The sequence below is a fragment of the Gopherus flavomarginatus genome, chromosome 3 (genome assembly GCF_025201925.1).
Source record: "Gopherus flavomarginatus isolate rGopFla2 chromosome 3, rGopFla2.mat.asm, whole genome shotgun sequence".
Lineage (NCBI taxonomy): Eukaryota > Metazoa > Chordata > Testudines > Testudinidae > Gopherus > Gopherus flavomarginatus.
Genome location: NC_066619.1, coordinates 2601503 through 2617962, shown reverse-complemented (window position 1 = coordinate 2617962; position 16460 = coordinate 2601503). Strand labels below are relative to the sequence as shown.

The 16460-nt window shown below is 53.0% G+C and overlaps 1 protein-coding gene across 3 annotated transcripts in view; it reads right to left on the bottom strand.

The window, feature by feature from the left end:
* ATOSB (atos homolog B) overlaps nt 1–16052 on the bottom strand; it is a 65858-nt gene extending 49806 nt beyond the window's left edge. For all 3 annotated transcript variants that reach the window (XM_050943584.1, XM_050943585.1, XM_050943586.1), the window contains exons 1-2: nt 15983–16052; nt 15214–15253 (exon numbers count right to left, since the gene is read on the bottom strand). The gene's annotated coding sequence lies outside the window, so the exon portion shown is untranslated. The remainder of the gene's footprint in view (nt 1–15213; nt 15254–15982) is intronic.
* Nucleotides 16053–16460: the final 408 nt, after the last annotated feature.

The following is a 16460-nucleotide window of genomic DNA, read 5'->3' as shown; positions in this document are numbered from 1 at the left end:
TTGACTGCAGTTATGTAACCAAAAAAAAAAATATATCTACATTTGTAAGTTACACTTTCACGATAAAGAGTTTGCACAACAGTACTTGTATGAGGTTAATTGAAAAATACTATTTCTTTTCTCATTTTTACAGTGCAAATATTTGTAATAAAATAATATAAAGTGAGCACTGTGCACTTTGTATTCTGTGTTGTAATTGAAATCAATGTATTTGGAAATGTAGAAAAACATCCAAAATATAAAATTTAAATTAGTATTCTAATGTTTCACAGTGCGATTAATTGCAACAAATTTTTTTAATCACGATTAATTTGAGTTAATTGCATGAGTTAACGGCGATTAATCAATAGCCCTACTTTAAACTCATTTAGCTTGTCAAGTTAGATATTAGTTGCATTTCACTTTATTTTTTTAACCAATTCTGATTTTTATGCCTCATTACTTGTAATCAGTTAATCTTTTCCTTTCAGTAGTTAACACACTTGTTTTATTCTTTTATCTAAACCAGTGCATTTGGACTGAAAAGTTTGGGAACTTCCATTTGGGAGAACAGGATTTTGGCACATCATTTTCTATTACTAAAATGATGGACTTCCTATGAGCTTTCATTGTCCAGCAGGAGAGAGCAGGCCAGTACAAGACACAATTTCTGGGGACAAATCTGCAGTATAATTCATGGGTGGCTGGCTATAGCACTCAGAATACAGCTGGGAGCAATTTACATGCTGGAGACTGTGCGAGAGAGACCAGACGTGGCTGCTCTCAGAGCGAAGCAGTGTAAAAAGGCCCCCCAGGTTGGAGAATTGAGGGGACATAGCTGTTCAACAGTGCAAGTTGTACCCTAGGAAATGTCACAATTTCACTCAAGAGGCTAATCCATTTTAAAACGGATTCAGGTTTCTAAGCCAGCTGGAGCAGTGCAGCAGCCTGGCAGCTGAAGCCAGCCCAAATCTGAGTGAACTGTGTAGGACAAGCCAAGCTGTGGGCAGAGCAGGCTTTTAGGAACGTTCCACTGGCTTTTTACCCCAGATTCACAGCTGAGAGGAGGGGACACAGCTCATGCACAGGACCAGGCATATGCGAATGGCTGGGCCATCCATGGAAAAGCAAGACAGCAACACGTGGTCCAGGCAGAACAGCATGGTCTGCTTTCCACTTCTACTCTGCCTCAATTGCCCCAGTGCGAACTGAACTCCGACTGTGGGTGTTACAACAACTCGTGCTCCATCCCATAATAGTCCCATCAATCTATTTCGCAGCCCCACGCGCTGGTCCCACGGCTCCGGTGGAGCTGCCGCAGTGGTGCCTGCGGAGGGTCCAGTGCTCCGCGGCTCCGGTGGAGCTGCTGCAGTCGTGCCTCGGGAGGCACACCGGAGCCGCGCGAGGAGCCGACCGTCCCCAGGCACCACTGCGGCGGCTCCACCGGAGCTGCCTGCCATCCCCTATGGCAAAATGCCGCCCACCAACTATTCTGGCGCCCTAGGTGATTGCCTAGGCTGCCTAAATGGTAGCGCCGGCCCTGTGGGGGAAGCTTTGGCGCTTGGCAGTCAGCACGTGATGGGACCCAGCCCGCAATCCCACCTTGCCTGCTCCTCTCTCCTGTGAAGCAGCTCAGACTGCAGGCCCAGCAGCTACCCCCACGGATCCAGCTGTCAGCAATGCGTTGCCATAGCAATTCTCCCCCCATTCCCACCCCTCAGCACTGTTCTGCCTCGCTCCTTTGTCTCAGCTCCCGTGAGCTGCCTCGTCCCCTCTGCACAGCCCCCCCACCCCAATGCAGTGCTGGCTCCACACTGCTCCACTTGGGGCTCTGCAGCCGCTTCCCATTCCCACCCATGGGACACCCCCCGTCACATCACCAGCATCCCGACAAAGTCAGTGCCCTGGGCAGCCTGCAACGGGTGCTTTCCCCTCCACCCAGTCTATGCCCAGGCAGCCTGGCCACTAGATGGCACAAACAGCAGGACACAGCTCTTCACACGCATCAGATGGGGAGCCTGGCAGGCCTCAACAGCCCCTGCGCCCCACAGGCGTAGGACCTGCTAGCTGGTTCCATCCTCTCGCAGGCACCATTAGACAGACACCGCTTTGAAGGGCAATTTTAACTTTCGCCATGTCAGGAACACCCCCATCGCCAGCTACATGCAGTGAAATATGGGTTCCAGCCAGGCCCCCAGCTTCCCCTATGAGGCGCCAGAACCAGATTGCCTGTGCTCTGCCAGCAGCTCAAATGGGCCAGCTTAAAGTCACAAAACCCCATTCAGCAAATTCTGCCTCGCCCCAATAGCAGATGTGATGGAAAACAGAGGTCCTGACCCCTCCCTGTCATTACTGGCCTGTGGCATTTTCCCTATGAGATAGAGTGTTAACCAAATTCAGTGTAGGTGATTCTGTTCTGCTGCCCTCAATCCCACTGGGACTTGAACTGGATACAACTTCACTTCCTGTCCTAAACACTGCCGAGTGCTGTTACACAGCTGCTATCTTCCACCCCAGGGGTAGCTGCATATCAGTGGTGGGTAAAGAGAATCCTTCCCATAGAACTATCTTACAGATAGGAGAGGCTAGAGGAGGGCAAAGAACATATTGCGTAGCACCTGCTAATGTTGCTATGGACATCATTGACAAACAAGCTTGACAATTCATTAGACAGCCTGGCTCCCACTGCCCCTCCCCCCTGCTCACATGAGTCACTCAAACTCTTGACCCCATTACAAAGGCTCCATGGTTAAAGCTGAGGCTTGGGAAACCTGGGTCCTGATCCAGGATGAGCCACTGACCTCAGGCAGGTCACGTGACATCCTTGGAACACCATCAACCAGGCTTTAAAAGGGGCTAAAAATAAGGATGGGCCTGAGCTGCAGAATCAAGGTGTGGCCCTGACTGCAGATGTTTGCGAAGTTCAGGGCTGCCCAGCTCCAGAGTTTGGTTCAGAGCCAGTGCCACTGAAAAGCAGCAGGGATTTGGGGGGTGGGGGTGGGGAGCTGCAGGACAGAACACCCTGTGCAAACAGAAAGAAAGCCAGACAATCAGCAGATTGACACCCACACTGGGGGACTGGGGTGTCCAGATGAGTTCAGCTCAGATGTCAATCTGATTCCAGCCTGCCCCATGACTGGAGGGTGTCGGCTCCACATGCCAAGAGGCCATTCCGGGACACACAAAAGGTCAGGGCTTTGTTCCCATCTCTCTGGACTGTGGGTATTAAATCTCATCTGTCTCAGCACCCCAGGGCCTCATGAAGGGAGCACGCTCTGCCTGTGAGCACAATAGTCCTGTGCTGAACAGTGCAGTTCCTCATGCACTGGGGATGCTGTACTCGAGTGGGTGCTAACGCACATGGCTGCACTCCCCAGGTCCTTTGGGAGAGGCCTGGCCTAACATCCTGTGTGGGACAATTTGGGTTTATGTTCCTCCCAATTCCCACGGGGTGAGCATTACAAGTGGGGTCTGTCGTACAGAGCAATCAGAAAGCAGGAAAGAGGGGGGTGGCAGGCAGACCCATGGGGCATCCCACACTTCAGATACGGAGTCAGTTTTGGCACAAACAGCAGGTCAAGGGACGAACGTGCAAGTCAGAAATCACAGTTCTACTCCAAATCCCAGAACTATGAAGTTCCTCTGTAACGGCTACAAGCCAAAATACAGAGGATCCCTGGTGTACAACTCTGATCCAGGGGCCCTTGGTTTGTATTCAAGTAGGAATTAGAGGGACACGGTCAAGGCCTGGAGGCCTAAAATTAGCCCCAGCAAATGGTCCCCTGCCCAAGGATGCAGCTGTGCAAGCACTCCCACGGCCAGGGTCTTTGATGCGCAGTCTGCCCACACAAAGAGATGGCAGCCTTGATGTGGACACAAAGAGATGGCAGCCTTGGTGTGGAACTAGAGGTGCTGGGTGGGGTGTGTGCCACCCCCCTGGCTTGAAGTGATTTCCATCACAGACAGGGTTTGCAGTTTGGTTCAATGGCTCTCAGCACCCGTGGATGGCAGGTGCAGGGGTATGTCATGCAGGGTGGCAGCAAGAGAGCAGATCACGTCAAGGAACTGGATCCAATATGGTAAATCTTGGGCTGAAACAGCTGCTGGCCATTATTGCCCAGACCCAGACAGTGGAGCCCACTGGGGATATTCCCAGCTTAGTGTGCTGGGGTTTGTGTGCAACCCATGCTGACCAAGGGGTGCCTCTCCCCTCTGCCCGAGAGGTTTCCTTTCCATTTCCTGCCTGGTACTAGTACCCTTGCTGTCTCATGCGTGGGAGCCCTTCTGCAGACAAGGCATCAGTGGCCGCCTGCATTTTAACCACCGTGTTGTCTAGACCTGCCCCAAACTGAGTGACCAACACACTAGCGTCTTGTCTAAGGCAGCACTCCCACCACAGATGGAGCTGACCTAGGGGGAAACACGAATGGGAAGCGGAGTGCAGGCTGCCTGTGTCCATGTCAGCGGCATGCAGATGGGAAGAGTGTGGGGGGGGGATTTCTTACCAACACCTCCCCTCTCCCCAGGGCGAAGGGCCCAAGGCAGCCAGCAGGTATTAGCATCTATGCTGGAGGGACCAAGTACAAGGAAAGACAGTAGATACAGGCTCTGAAGTGACTGAGCCAGATGCTCAGGTCCCAGAGCGAGGGGCAGCAGTGTAAAGCCCTACGAGTAGGGTGACCAGATGTCCCGATTTTATAGGGACAGACCCGATTTGTGGGTCTTTTCCTTATATAGGTTCCTATTACTCCCCACCCCCATCCCGATTTTTCACACTTGCTCTCTGGTCACTGTTCCTACGATCGAGAGGGGTGTACTAGCACCAAATGGGGAGGGCTGGTCAGTCACACACATTGCAATTGCAGGCCAATGGGCCACTCTGAACTGCTCCACATCAGGCAGCTCAGGAAGTGTGCATGGTCCTTAGCTTCCACGGGGTTTGGAGCACTCCGCTAGGGAGAATCATGCTTTTCTTTTCAGAACGTGGGAGTAGGTGCAGAATCCCAAACCCCAGACTGAGTGTCTGAACCTGTGTGGGAGGAGGCAGACAGATCCCAAGGCAGAGCATCAAGTGTCCAAAAAGCAGCAGTGCTGGGAACAGACACACAAAGACAGGATGATGCAGGGGGTAGACCAGCTGCAGTTAAAATTTGGTGACTGGTTCTGGAGTGTGGCAGCAGGTCTAGGTATGGGGGAAGGCGAAGGGGTCACCTCTCCCTCCAGCCCCCACCTGTGCCATCCAACATGTGCAAACATGAACTGGACACCTCTGGTGCTGGGCACTAATGGCCCAGAGAGCGTAATCCCTGCTCCTCTGGGAAGGACATGAAGCGTGCTGTGTTCCAGAATTGTGCCATGGTGCATTGCCAGAGACATCAGAGAGATCCCGGGGCCAGCACCAGGCCATTCAAAGTAAACTGGGCAAAATGCTACAGGGACCAGCCCTGTCGCAGCTCCTCCACCCCTCACTTCTCTGAGCATGCAGCAATGAACCAACCACACACCTAGGGTTGCCAACTTTCTACTCACACAAAACCAAACATCTTTGCCCCACCCCACCCCTTCTGCAAGGCCCTGCCCTGGCTCACTCCACCCCCCCAAACCTTCTGTTGCTCACTCTCTCCACCCTCTCTCACTTGCCCATTTTCACCAGGCTGGCTCAAGGGATTGGGGTGCAGGAGGGGGTTCTGGACTGCAGGGGTGAAGCTGAGGGGTTCTGAGTATGGGAGGGGGCTCCAGGGGGAAGCAGGGGGTTGGGGTGCGGTAGAGAGTGTGGACTCTGGGCTGGGAGTGAGGGTTCTGGGGTGGGACCAGAAATGAGGGTGCAGGAGGATGCTTCAGGCTAGGATTGAGGGGTTTGGAGGATGAGAGGGGGCTCAGGCAGGGGTTTGGGGTGCAGGAGGCTCAGGGGTGCAGACTCCAGGTGGCACTTACCTCAAACAGCTCCCGGAAGCAGTGGCATGTCCCCACTCCAGTTCATACATGGAGGGACAGCCAGCCGGCTCTGCACTCTGCCCCGTGCACAGGTGCCGCCCCTGCAGCTCCCATTGGCTGTAGTTCCCACCCAATGGGAGCTGGCGCTTGGGGCGGGGGAAGCATGCTGAGCCCCCTGGTTGCCCCCACGCCTAGGAGCTGGATGGAGGATATGCCGCTGCTTCTGGGAGCTACGCAGAGCCACAGCAGGCAGGGAGCCTGCGTTAGCCCCTCTGCGCTACTGCCTGGACTTTAAACGGCCCAGTCAGCAGTGCTGACCAGAGCAGCCAGGCTCTGTTTTCTGTTGGGTGTTCCAGTCAAAATCTGGACACCTGGCAACCCTACACCCATCCCACACTGGGCTGAGTTTAGCCAATCCCAAATCCTTTCCCACAGAATCCTCCCATTAGAGCGCGGTTCCAGAGAAGCCGCCAGAGCCCATCAGCCTGTCTCTGACCATGGCCTGCCTAGCAGATGCAAGAAAAAAGGGAGCAAAGAGTCCTGTGGCACCTTATAGGCTAACAGACGTTTTGGAGAATGAGCTTTCATGGGTGAATACCCACTTCCTCAGATGCAAGAAAAAAGGGGTTACTCACCTCTCCTAGCTCCTCCTCCCTACACACGGGGCCCTTCCAGTGTCCCGCTTTAGGAGTCACGGCCATTTTCTCACCAACAATTGGGTGTGCAGGCCTGTCCTTCAAACCTTTCCCGCCCCCAGGTCATGGGTATAAATAGGCCCCGCTCCCACCAGCGATCCTCAATTCCCCTCTGCCTCCAAGCGCACGTGAAATGTGTGGAGGGGAGTGAGATCAGAATGGCTCTGCAGTGGCAACATATCTAGAGGACAGGAGTCACAGGAGGTCATTCAGCCCCTTTCCTGCCTTGTGAGCAGCCTCCGCTGAGTCCCACCACAGGAGACGAGCTAGCAGGGGCCTCCCAATGACGCAGGCCAAGGAGCTCAGTCAGCCACAAGCACCGCCCTCCCAAGCCCAGCAGCTGCTCTGGCTGCAGGGTCAAGAGAGTGGGGCCTGAGCCCCAGGTGGCAGACCTGCAGATCTCAGATCCGGGTACAGTATGGACACTGCCGTGTCCCTGCGGAGGGAGCCCAGGACATCCTGGCACGAGGACTCTCATGAATTTGTACCACACGTGATCGGACGGACTCTCTAATCCGTTCAGAGGCGTTTGGAGCAGCGAGACCCTAACTGTTGGATTTTTCGCCAGGGCTTAGTTCTGCCCTGATAACACTCACCTGGCTGCACGTGTACACCCAGAGCCTGACCTCCCCAGGGTAACTATGAAGCCTCAGAGAAATGTAAGTAGATGATGACTGGCTCAAATGGAAACCTGAAACTGCCTTACTCAGGAAATTAGGGTGAGGTTTCAGCACTGCTTTCCCTGGATGAAGGGCAGCCCACAGTCACCTGGCCAGCAGAGCTGCAATTGGGAAGCCCTCCCAGTTGAGGTGAGCACTACCGGGAAGGAGACTTTCAGGGAGCAGTGCAAGAGACAGCAAGATCCCAAGGGCTCAAAGGACCCTTCCCAGGTGTTTGCTGAGCACCAAACTCAAGGCACAAGGCTTTGCAGGCTCCGTGACAGGAACCCCAGTGCAGGAAACCTTAGCAATCACCACGGACAGCTTCAGTGACAGACGAGAACATTTTCACAGAGCCACACACAAGCACTGGGGGGAGGGGTGGTAAACCATGCACCAAGGTAAAGTGAGAAAAGGCTCCCAGATCACTTGGCTTAGCTCTGGTGGAGAAAGAGGAACTGGGGACAGTTGTGGGGGGGGGGCTATTTATACCCTTTGCCCAAGGGCCCGAGAGGGCTGGAAGAACAGACCTGCACCTCCAGCTGTTAGTGCTTGGAAGAGGTTCCAGCACCACAAAACACTGGCTGTGCTGGGGCTCCAGGGAGGCATATGCACAGAGGAGATGCACATAAAGGACAAATATGGAATAACCTGTCCATAGGGGTAACCACAGGCCGTCAGTGGTTGGCTCGTGCCCTGAAGCAGAATGGAGGAGTGCAAGAATGAAGGGGCCCTGTCATAAACAGATAGTTAAGGGTTAATAGAACAGGAGTACTTCATGTCTCTTTTGCCTGTAAAGGGTTAACAAGTTCAGTGAGCCTGGCTGTCACCTGACCAGAGGAGCAATCAGGGGACAGGAGACTTTCAAATCTTGAGGGAGGGAAGTTTTGTGTGTGTGCTGTTAGTTTTTGTGTGTGCTGTTAGTGTTTGGTTGTTGTTCACTCTGGGGGCTCAGAGGGACCAGACATGCAACCAGGTTTCTCTCCAATGTCCTTGATACAGGTTCTTATAGATTCAAAATAGTGAGTATTAGGTAGATAAAGCGAGTTAGGCTTATGGTTGTTTTCTTTATTTGCAAATGTGTATTTGGCTGGGAGGAGTTCAAATTTGTATTTTGCTGAAAGGATTTTAATTTGTACTTGAATACTTAGGCTGGGAGGGTATTCCCAGTGTCTATAGCTGAAGGACCCTGTAACATATTCCATCTTCAATTTACAAAGATAATTTTGACTGTTTTTTCTTTCTTTAATTAAAAGCTTTTCTTGTTTAAGAACCTGATTTTTTTTTTATTCTGGTGAGACCCCAGGGGACGGGGTCTGGATCCACCAGGGAATTGGTGGGGAGAAAAGAGGGAAGGGGGAGAGAGAGGCTAATTTCTCTCTGTGTTAGGATTACTGTCTCTCTCAGGGAGAGTGAGAGAGAAGGAGGGGGGAAGGTGAATTTTCCTCTCTGTTTTAAGATTCAAGGTGTTTGAATCACAGTGATCTTCCAGGGTAACCCAGGGAGGGGAAGCCTGGAAGAGGCAATGGTGAGGGAAAGGGTTTACTTTCCTTGTGTTAAGATCCAGAGGGACTGGGTCTTGGGGTCCCCGGGCAAGGTTTTGGGGGGACCAGAGTGTACCAGGCACTGGAATTCCTGGTTGGTGGCAGCGCTACAAGTACTAAGCTGGTAATTGAGCTTAGAGGAATTCATGCTGGTACCCCATCTTTTGGACGCTAAGGTTCAGAGTGGGGATTATACCATGACAGGCCCCCAACCACACAGACTCACTGAAGAGCCCACGTCATTTTCTGTAAAATGCTGGGATATTTAACCCTGCTGTCCTGGCTAAAATTCCAGCTCACATCATTCCAGGTCACCACCCCACATTCCCATTGCAGCTTCAGCTGGATACAGGATTTGCCTTCATTTCTCACCCTACACTCATGGAGAGTTGCTGTGAACTGTTCATCAGCTACCATGTTTCACACAAGAGGTGGCTGCATCTCTGTGGTAGGAAAGGACTTTCTACGTAAGGGACTTCATTTTCCTTTTTTTGCACTGCTGAGAGTTAGGAGTGACTTCACTGAAGTTAATGGAGTTACAGCAGGTTACATGAGGCCTTGTCTACACTACAGCAGATGTCAGCAATGGGTGCAGCTGTATGTGATTTAGCTGCAAGTGCAAATGAGAACACAGAACTAACTCAGGCCCCAGCAGACTACTCCATCAAATCAAACCACAGGAACATAGAACCCAGACAGAATTATACAAAGCCCCACTGTGGGGAGCAATCTTCCTAACCAACCAACTGGAATGGACAGGGTCTGAAAAAGGGGGCATTAGCCAGCAAAAACTTAGGAAAATCCCCTCCTATCAGCAGTCAGACCCAGCCCTGCAACAGCCAAATAGTAGCCCCACGGAGCCTGCCAGTACCATCCTAATGATCTCCTTGAGGTGCTCTGTCTCCCTGGCTCCCAGTGCTGTAAGTATAGCCTGCCAGGGGCTTGCATTCTGCAGGTACCCACACAGCTGCCCCGAGGGACTCAAAGTCTAGGCAGATAACAGTCTGCCAGACCCACCACTGGGGTTCCCCTGGCCAGACACACAACAAGTGAAAGCTAGTGAACAACTGCAGCTCATATTACCATCCCTCCTCCCCAGACTGGCCTCCTGTGCTGGAGCATGCCTCTGCTGCACATGCACTCTCAGTCCCGAGGAGACCCTGTAATTTCATATGGCTCATACCAATAGCTCAGGGCAATGGTCCTGGGCAAGGCAGCAGACTATGGAGCCTAGTGCATTCCCAGCCCTCTAGAGGGCACAGGCATATCCAGTAGGCAGCAAAAGTGCCCCAATCTCACTTACTCCTTGCTACACGCCTGGCCCCTGAAGAGCAACTCACACACTGGAGCATTTGTTTAAAGCAACCAGCACCTGAATGGCTGGCAGGGGTTCTCTGCCTCACACCTGGTGCCCCAGAACTAGTCTGCGCTCTGCCTGGCACCAAACCCGCTGCCCGGTCACAGCAAGCTACACCTGCGATGTGCAGAATGCGCCCTGGCAGCAAGACAAAATTCTTCACTTGAACAATCCTCTGCCCGCGGAGGGGCTGTCCATCCAGGGAGCTCAAGCTGCTGTAAGCCTCCCCACACCAGTAAAGAGAATCGCTTCAGACACCAACCCACATCCAGGAGAAGCCCCTCTCCAACAGGGAGATGTTACACCGACAGAATGCAATGAGCCCAGCTGGAACTTGGCCAGAAAAAAAACCAGGGTAAATGCCTCAGCTCTTGGATAAAGTGCAGTGGGATCTTCACTGATTGCTGGGGTTTCCATCACACCGAACAGCAGACCTGGGAGGTCAGGTCACTACCCAGGAGCACAGCCTGCCGAGTTGCTAACACCACTTCCCGCAGCACCTGGGTTTTCTTTGGAGGCCTCTCATCTGAGTATTGGCCCACCATAACCCAGCTTAGTGTAGGAGCTCTACCAAGGCCACAGCCCAGGCTAGTATAGCTGCAGGCTATAGGACAGATGACAGAAGCCTGTGAAATCCAGGGTATGTGACCCCAGCTGATTTCCATTCTGGGGACTCAAAACCAGCTGAAGAAGCTGAAAGGAACAAGGGAAAGGGAATTATTTCTTGAAAGCAGATCACAGGACAGGCAATGGGAATGGAGAGTAGGAAGGAGAAAAACTTGCATGGAGTCTTCACCTCGGATAACTCTAAGAAACACCAGGTCTCCAGCAAGGCAAGGCACTGCAAGGCACTTCCCCAGGAACCCTCAGAAGCCTATAGCAGTTCCCCTGCTCTTAGCACAAGCAAAGTGGGAAAGATAGAGACCCAGCCCATGCAAAACTGGTGGAGGGTAAGAGATGATCTGGAAGGAGGGCTCCAGGAAGTACAACTGCTAGGCAGCATGGATAGCAGTAAGGGTAGGAGACTGGTGGACCTAGGACAAGGGGACCCAGGCAGCCTATTGTCTAGCATGGGGGTGAGAAATTCAGACATGACTCAAGGTGGTAAGGAATTAAGTAGAATTCCTCTCCTGGTCATATCCCCCCTTTTATTGGCCAATGACGTCAACTTCCATCCTCCACTTATTAAGTTTTCCAACAAGCACCTTCGTGCTTTCTCCTCTGCTGTCCCTCATGCTTCGGAGGAGCTCTCTGTAAACATCCACAAAGCTGCTTCTTCATCTTCCTTCAAACTCTCCTTTGCTATGATGCCTACAAACAACCTGGCAATGGTCAGGCTGCTGGTGTGTTGAGACCATCGCCTGACCGCTACTGTCTCAGGGCTTCTTCATACTCCCGTCTGTTCATCTATCATCCTACACTTGGATCGTAAGTTCTTCGTGGCAGGGACCTGCTTCAACGGGGTTCTCGTCCACAGCTAGGGCTCCAGGGTGCCACAGAAATACAAATAATATCCAACAACTCTAACAATACAGGGAGAGCCATGGGAGGACTATCGAGACCTTGGGCAAGTGATCTTAGCACAGTTCATCTTCTCAGAGATCCGCCCAGCATTGAGGGCAAGTGAAGGTCTGGCAGCTTAGCTGGTAGCTGAAGAAGGGTTTGGAGTCGAGAAGCACCGGCTTTCCTTCTACAGTAAGGGAAAAACATCCACTTGACCCAAGGTCCGAGATTCCGGAGCGACCTGCCAGCTTGGGAAAGAAGGGGTCAATCCAACCTGTGGGGGCTGTACAATAAATGCAGGATAGAGAGAACACTGGGAATGAAGCAGAATTGGCTACGTGAGGGTAAGGAAGGAAATGAACAGCAAACAGTGATATCGTCTGAAGACACCAGGAGCCGGGGTGAGAACAGGAAGAACACAAGGGGCTCTTACGGAACAGAGGGAGGGTCTGGTTGGCCTCATACGGCCTGGAAATGGGGGAAGGGCACAGGAAAGGCGCAGGCAAAGCTACTACCACCACTCCTTCCTAACTGACCACAAGAGAGGAGGCAGATCAGCCATCGAGCACAGATAGTTCCGCTTCCCAATTTGTTGACAAGCTGACAGAGCTGAGCAGAAGTGCTAGAACTAGGACGGCTGGCTTGACGTGGTTTCCATCATATGCAGGGTTTACAGGTTGGTGCCATGGCTCTCAGGACCCCAACTATACAAGTTGTTCCAGCCACCCTGGAGCTGAGCTCCAGCTCACACAGCAGAACTCAGAGCAGATTTCTGAACACCGGCTGGAAAAGCCAGAGTGTTGTCCTCCATCCTCCTGGCTTTCCTTAGAGCAACAGTTCTCAAACTTCAGCTACCAGAGGACCCCCATTTTGATGTAAAAATTTTTTATAGACCTCCAAAGCCCCCCACTCAGCCCCATGCCCTCGCCGCCCCTTCCCTGCTTCTTTCCACCCCCTCCCCTGAGCACTCCCCATCCCCACTCCTTCCCCTCCCTCCCAGCATCTCCTGCACACCACTGAGCAGCCATTCCCTGGCTGCAGGAGGCGCTGAGAGGGAGGGGAGAAGTTGAAGGGAGGCCGGCAGACCCCCTGGAGTACCCTCACAGACCCCACTTTGAGAAACGCTGCCTCAGAGCAATGCTCCAATGACAGAGGAAAAGGAAACTTTCCCCAGAGGGAACAAGAAACAAGCTGAGTCAGTGACAAAGCTGAAATGCATCTATGGTGCTGCCCTACAGTGTTAAAGGAACCTGGAGCTTCAGACAAGGAACTCTGCCACTGCTCCCTGCAGCACAGGCTCTAGCCCAGGGGTTCTCAAACTGGGGGTCGTGACCCCTCAGGGGGTTGCAAGGTTATTACATGGGGGGGGGGTTGCGAGCTGTCAATCTCCACCCCAAACTCCACTTTGGCTCCAGAATTTATAATAGTGTTAAATATATTAAAAAAAAAGTGTTTAATTTAGAAAGTGGGGGGGGGTCCGCAGTCGTAGGTTTGCGGTGTGAAAGGAGTCACCAATCCAAAAGTTTGAGAACCACTGTCTAGAGAGCAGTTAGCTCCCAGGAGACATTCGAACAGCCAGACCCAGAGAGACAGCTCCCCAGATCGTGCGCACACCATAGCTACACAAACATATATGTGCAGCACTCTAAGCCAGGAGAGTCCAGGCATGAGAACAGACAGGATTCTAGCAGGAAGCCAGCGAGGAGAGAGTTAGGGAGCAGGAGCAGCTCCTTTTGCTCCTCTGTCCAAGACCTTGTGGTGACTGGATGATGCTTATCATGGGTCACCACAGCCTGATCTAGGCCAGCAAGATCTAGACTTTCGAACAGACACAGTGCCTGCAGATAAAGTGTAGTACTCTGCCTATCCAGTTCCTGAACTAAGCACAGCCACAAAATACAGACTCTGGCTGCCCTTGCTGCAATGTGGACTGTGAGTTTCCAAGAGACTACAGATCCCAGCATGCAGTGGGGTAAGCCAGGCTGCTCAGATATTAAAATAGAGTATTACATGCCGGGACATGTAGTCTCCAGTAGAGCTCTGCGGACCTCATACAAACATGGGCTAGAATCACCCCTGATTTACTGCTATTCAGTGAACTGAAACTAAACAACAACTAAATAAGGTTTTATGAGCAAACTTCATCATCCAAATCCCAGAGGCCTTTATAATGCAACACATTAGACTCTGGCACCATAGGCACTGTGCAGGCACACAGCTCCAATCCAATAGGAGCTTTACTAGACAGGAAACTCTGTCCAGGCCATCCTAGGACCACAGCCACTTTGTTTACTGGCTCAGTCAAAGGATGGCATCCTCAAGTTTTGAACTCCCTCCCCACTGCGGTCTACCAAAGCTCAGATGTATTAACACTGCAGAAAGGCTGCAAAGCCCATCTCTTCCCCACTCTAGGCTACGGATGTGGTGAAGTCATTTCTGGGCAGACCTTTGGCGATGTTGGGGTTTTCAGCAGGCATGGGTTGGGCTTCAGAGCTGTATTTTAAATCAATAAACAGCACAGTACTTCTTGACAACACACTGTGGGCTCTCCACTGAGGCAGACATGTTCCTTGTTCCCTCCCAGTGTTATTGCTCCTGACGGAGGGTAATTGGGAGAAAGCCATGGCCTCCCACCTACAGGCATCACCATCTGTCACACCACAAGGGACAGAACTCCGTTACCTCCAGTTCTTGAAACACAGGCCTCATGGGCAAAATGAAAGTCTCCAATAGTGCGCAAAAGGAATTGGAAAACGTGTACTGACAGAACACCCATTGATTTCTATAGGAGTTAGGCACCTCACCTGCTTAGGCACTTCTGAAAATCCCACTAAGCACCTATCTGCAACATTAGGCACATAAAGAGCTTTAAAGAATCTGGCCCACAGTTTCTATGATTTCAGTCACTGGGGCAGGAGGAGCAGGGGGTCGGCAGCAGGGCAGGCTGCCAGGCACCCACACATGCTGTGCGCACACACAATACTTTACAGGGGTAAAAGTGCTGGGTTAATAGCCTTGGTGACTGAAAGATGTGATTTATCTGCATGGTAGGTGCATCCCAGGCAGCAGGATGGCAAGCTCCCCACCCCCCTTCTCAATGTGTCTTAACTCTGTTCTGGAGAGTCCACTTCTAGGGTAGGTTTGGCCCACAGAGCCCATTAAGACCTCAGCCCTCTGCTGAGACATTCAAGGGACAATTGCTGTCTTGGATCTAATCAGTCATCAGAAGATAGGGTGACCAGATGTCCTGATTTTACCAGGCCCATCCCAATTATTAGGGACTTTTGTTGTATATAGGACCCCATTCCCCCTCCAATTTTTCACATTTGTTATCTGGTCACCCTATCAGATAGTGACAGTCTTCAGTCACTACCAAGCAAAGCTGAGTTTGAACTTGTGACCTTGAGGTGAAAGGCCCCATGTCCCATTCCCAGTGCTGAAGTGCATGAACCAGATAACTTCAGCAGCAACAGTGAGGACATAACCTGATTAGCAAGGCCTGGAAACAGCACAGTTCATTTCAAGTCAAATCCAGTTCTTACCTGCAGCCTCCGCTCAAGGGAATCAGATCAAACCTAAACCCTGCGAAAGAAAAGCAACACTAGTCTGTATGGAAGCTACAAGCCTTCTCCTCTCACCACTGCCTCCATTCTTGCCTCACCCCAAAATCCCTCCTGAAAGAGCTTCACTCCCCCATGACTAGAGTTCAGGCCCTCCACCCCACTCCACCTCCAGCCTTCCCATAATCTCAGGAAATTAATGCAGGGGGAGGAAAACTGTACAGTGCATTAACCCCTCTCCTTCAGATTACATGTAGGTGCTCCGCATCGCCACCCGATTTTGGGGTTCACCCCTCAAAATCTGACTCATCAGATCCCCCCACTCCTCCATTCTGAGGTACCCCTGCAGGTTATCCCAGATCCCTCTGCACCCTGGGGTTTATTCCTCACAAGGATTATTCCCTGCACCCCCCCGCCTCCCTCCAGCGGGGCTCACCCCCATTATCCCCCGCCCCCTCACACCCAGCGGGGCTCCCCCACACCTCCCCCCCGCGGGGCTCACCCCCATTATCCCCCGCCCCCTCACACCCAGCGGGGCTCCCCCACACCTCCCCCCAGCGGGGCTCACCCCCATTATCCCCCGCCCCCTCACACCCAGCGGGGCTCCCCCACACCTCCCCCCAGCGGGGCTCACCCCCATTATCCCCCACCTCCTCACACCCAGCGGGGCTCCCCCCGCCCCATTATCCCTGGACCACCCAGCCCCCGCGTCTCTCCCCCGGACCGGCCCGGCCCCGCTCTCGGGACCCACCGAGTCCCGGCTCCGCTACCGCGACGCCAACTACCGTCCGCCTCTGAGATGATCCCTCAGCAGCTTCCGGGCCTAGACTGAGGCCCCGCCCATGACCCCACCCCCTCTTGCTGATTGGCGATTTTGATGCTGCATGGGCCGGGCGCGCAGATAACGCGGCCGCACAACCAATGGCAAGGCGCAGGGTGGTGACGTATGCGTATGAGCCCGGCCCCCGCCCCGCCTCCTCCACGTGCGGTTCTGTGATGACAGCAGGGAAGGGGCGGGAGCAGGGAGAAGCGGCTCCTCATTGGTGGGAAGCCTAAGGGGCGGGTCCAGGACCCGAGAGCGGAGGAGAGTGGAGCGAGCCCCGACCTTCAACGTGTGACCCTCCCCCCGGCCGCCCCTCCCCCTCCCGCAGCCCTTCCCCCTCTGCCCCTCCCCCTCCCTTTCCCCAGCCCCCCGAGCCCCTCCCCCTCTTCCCCTCCCCTTTCCCCAG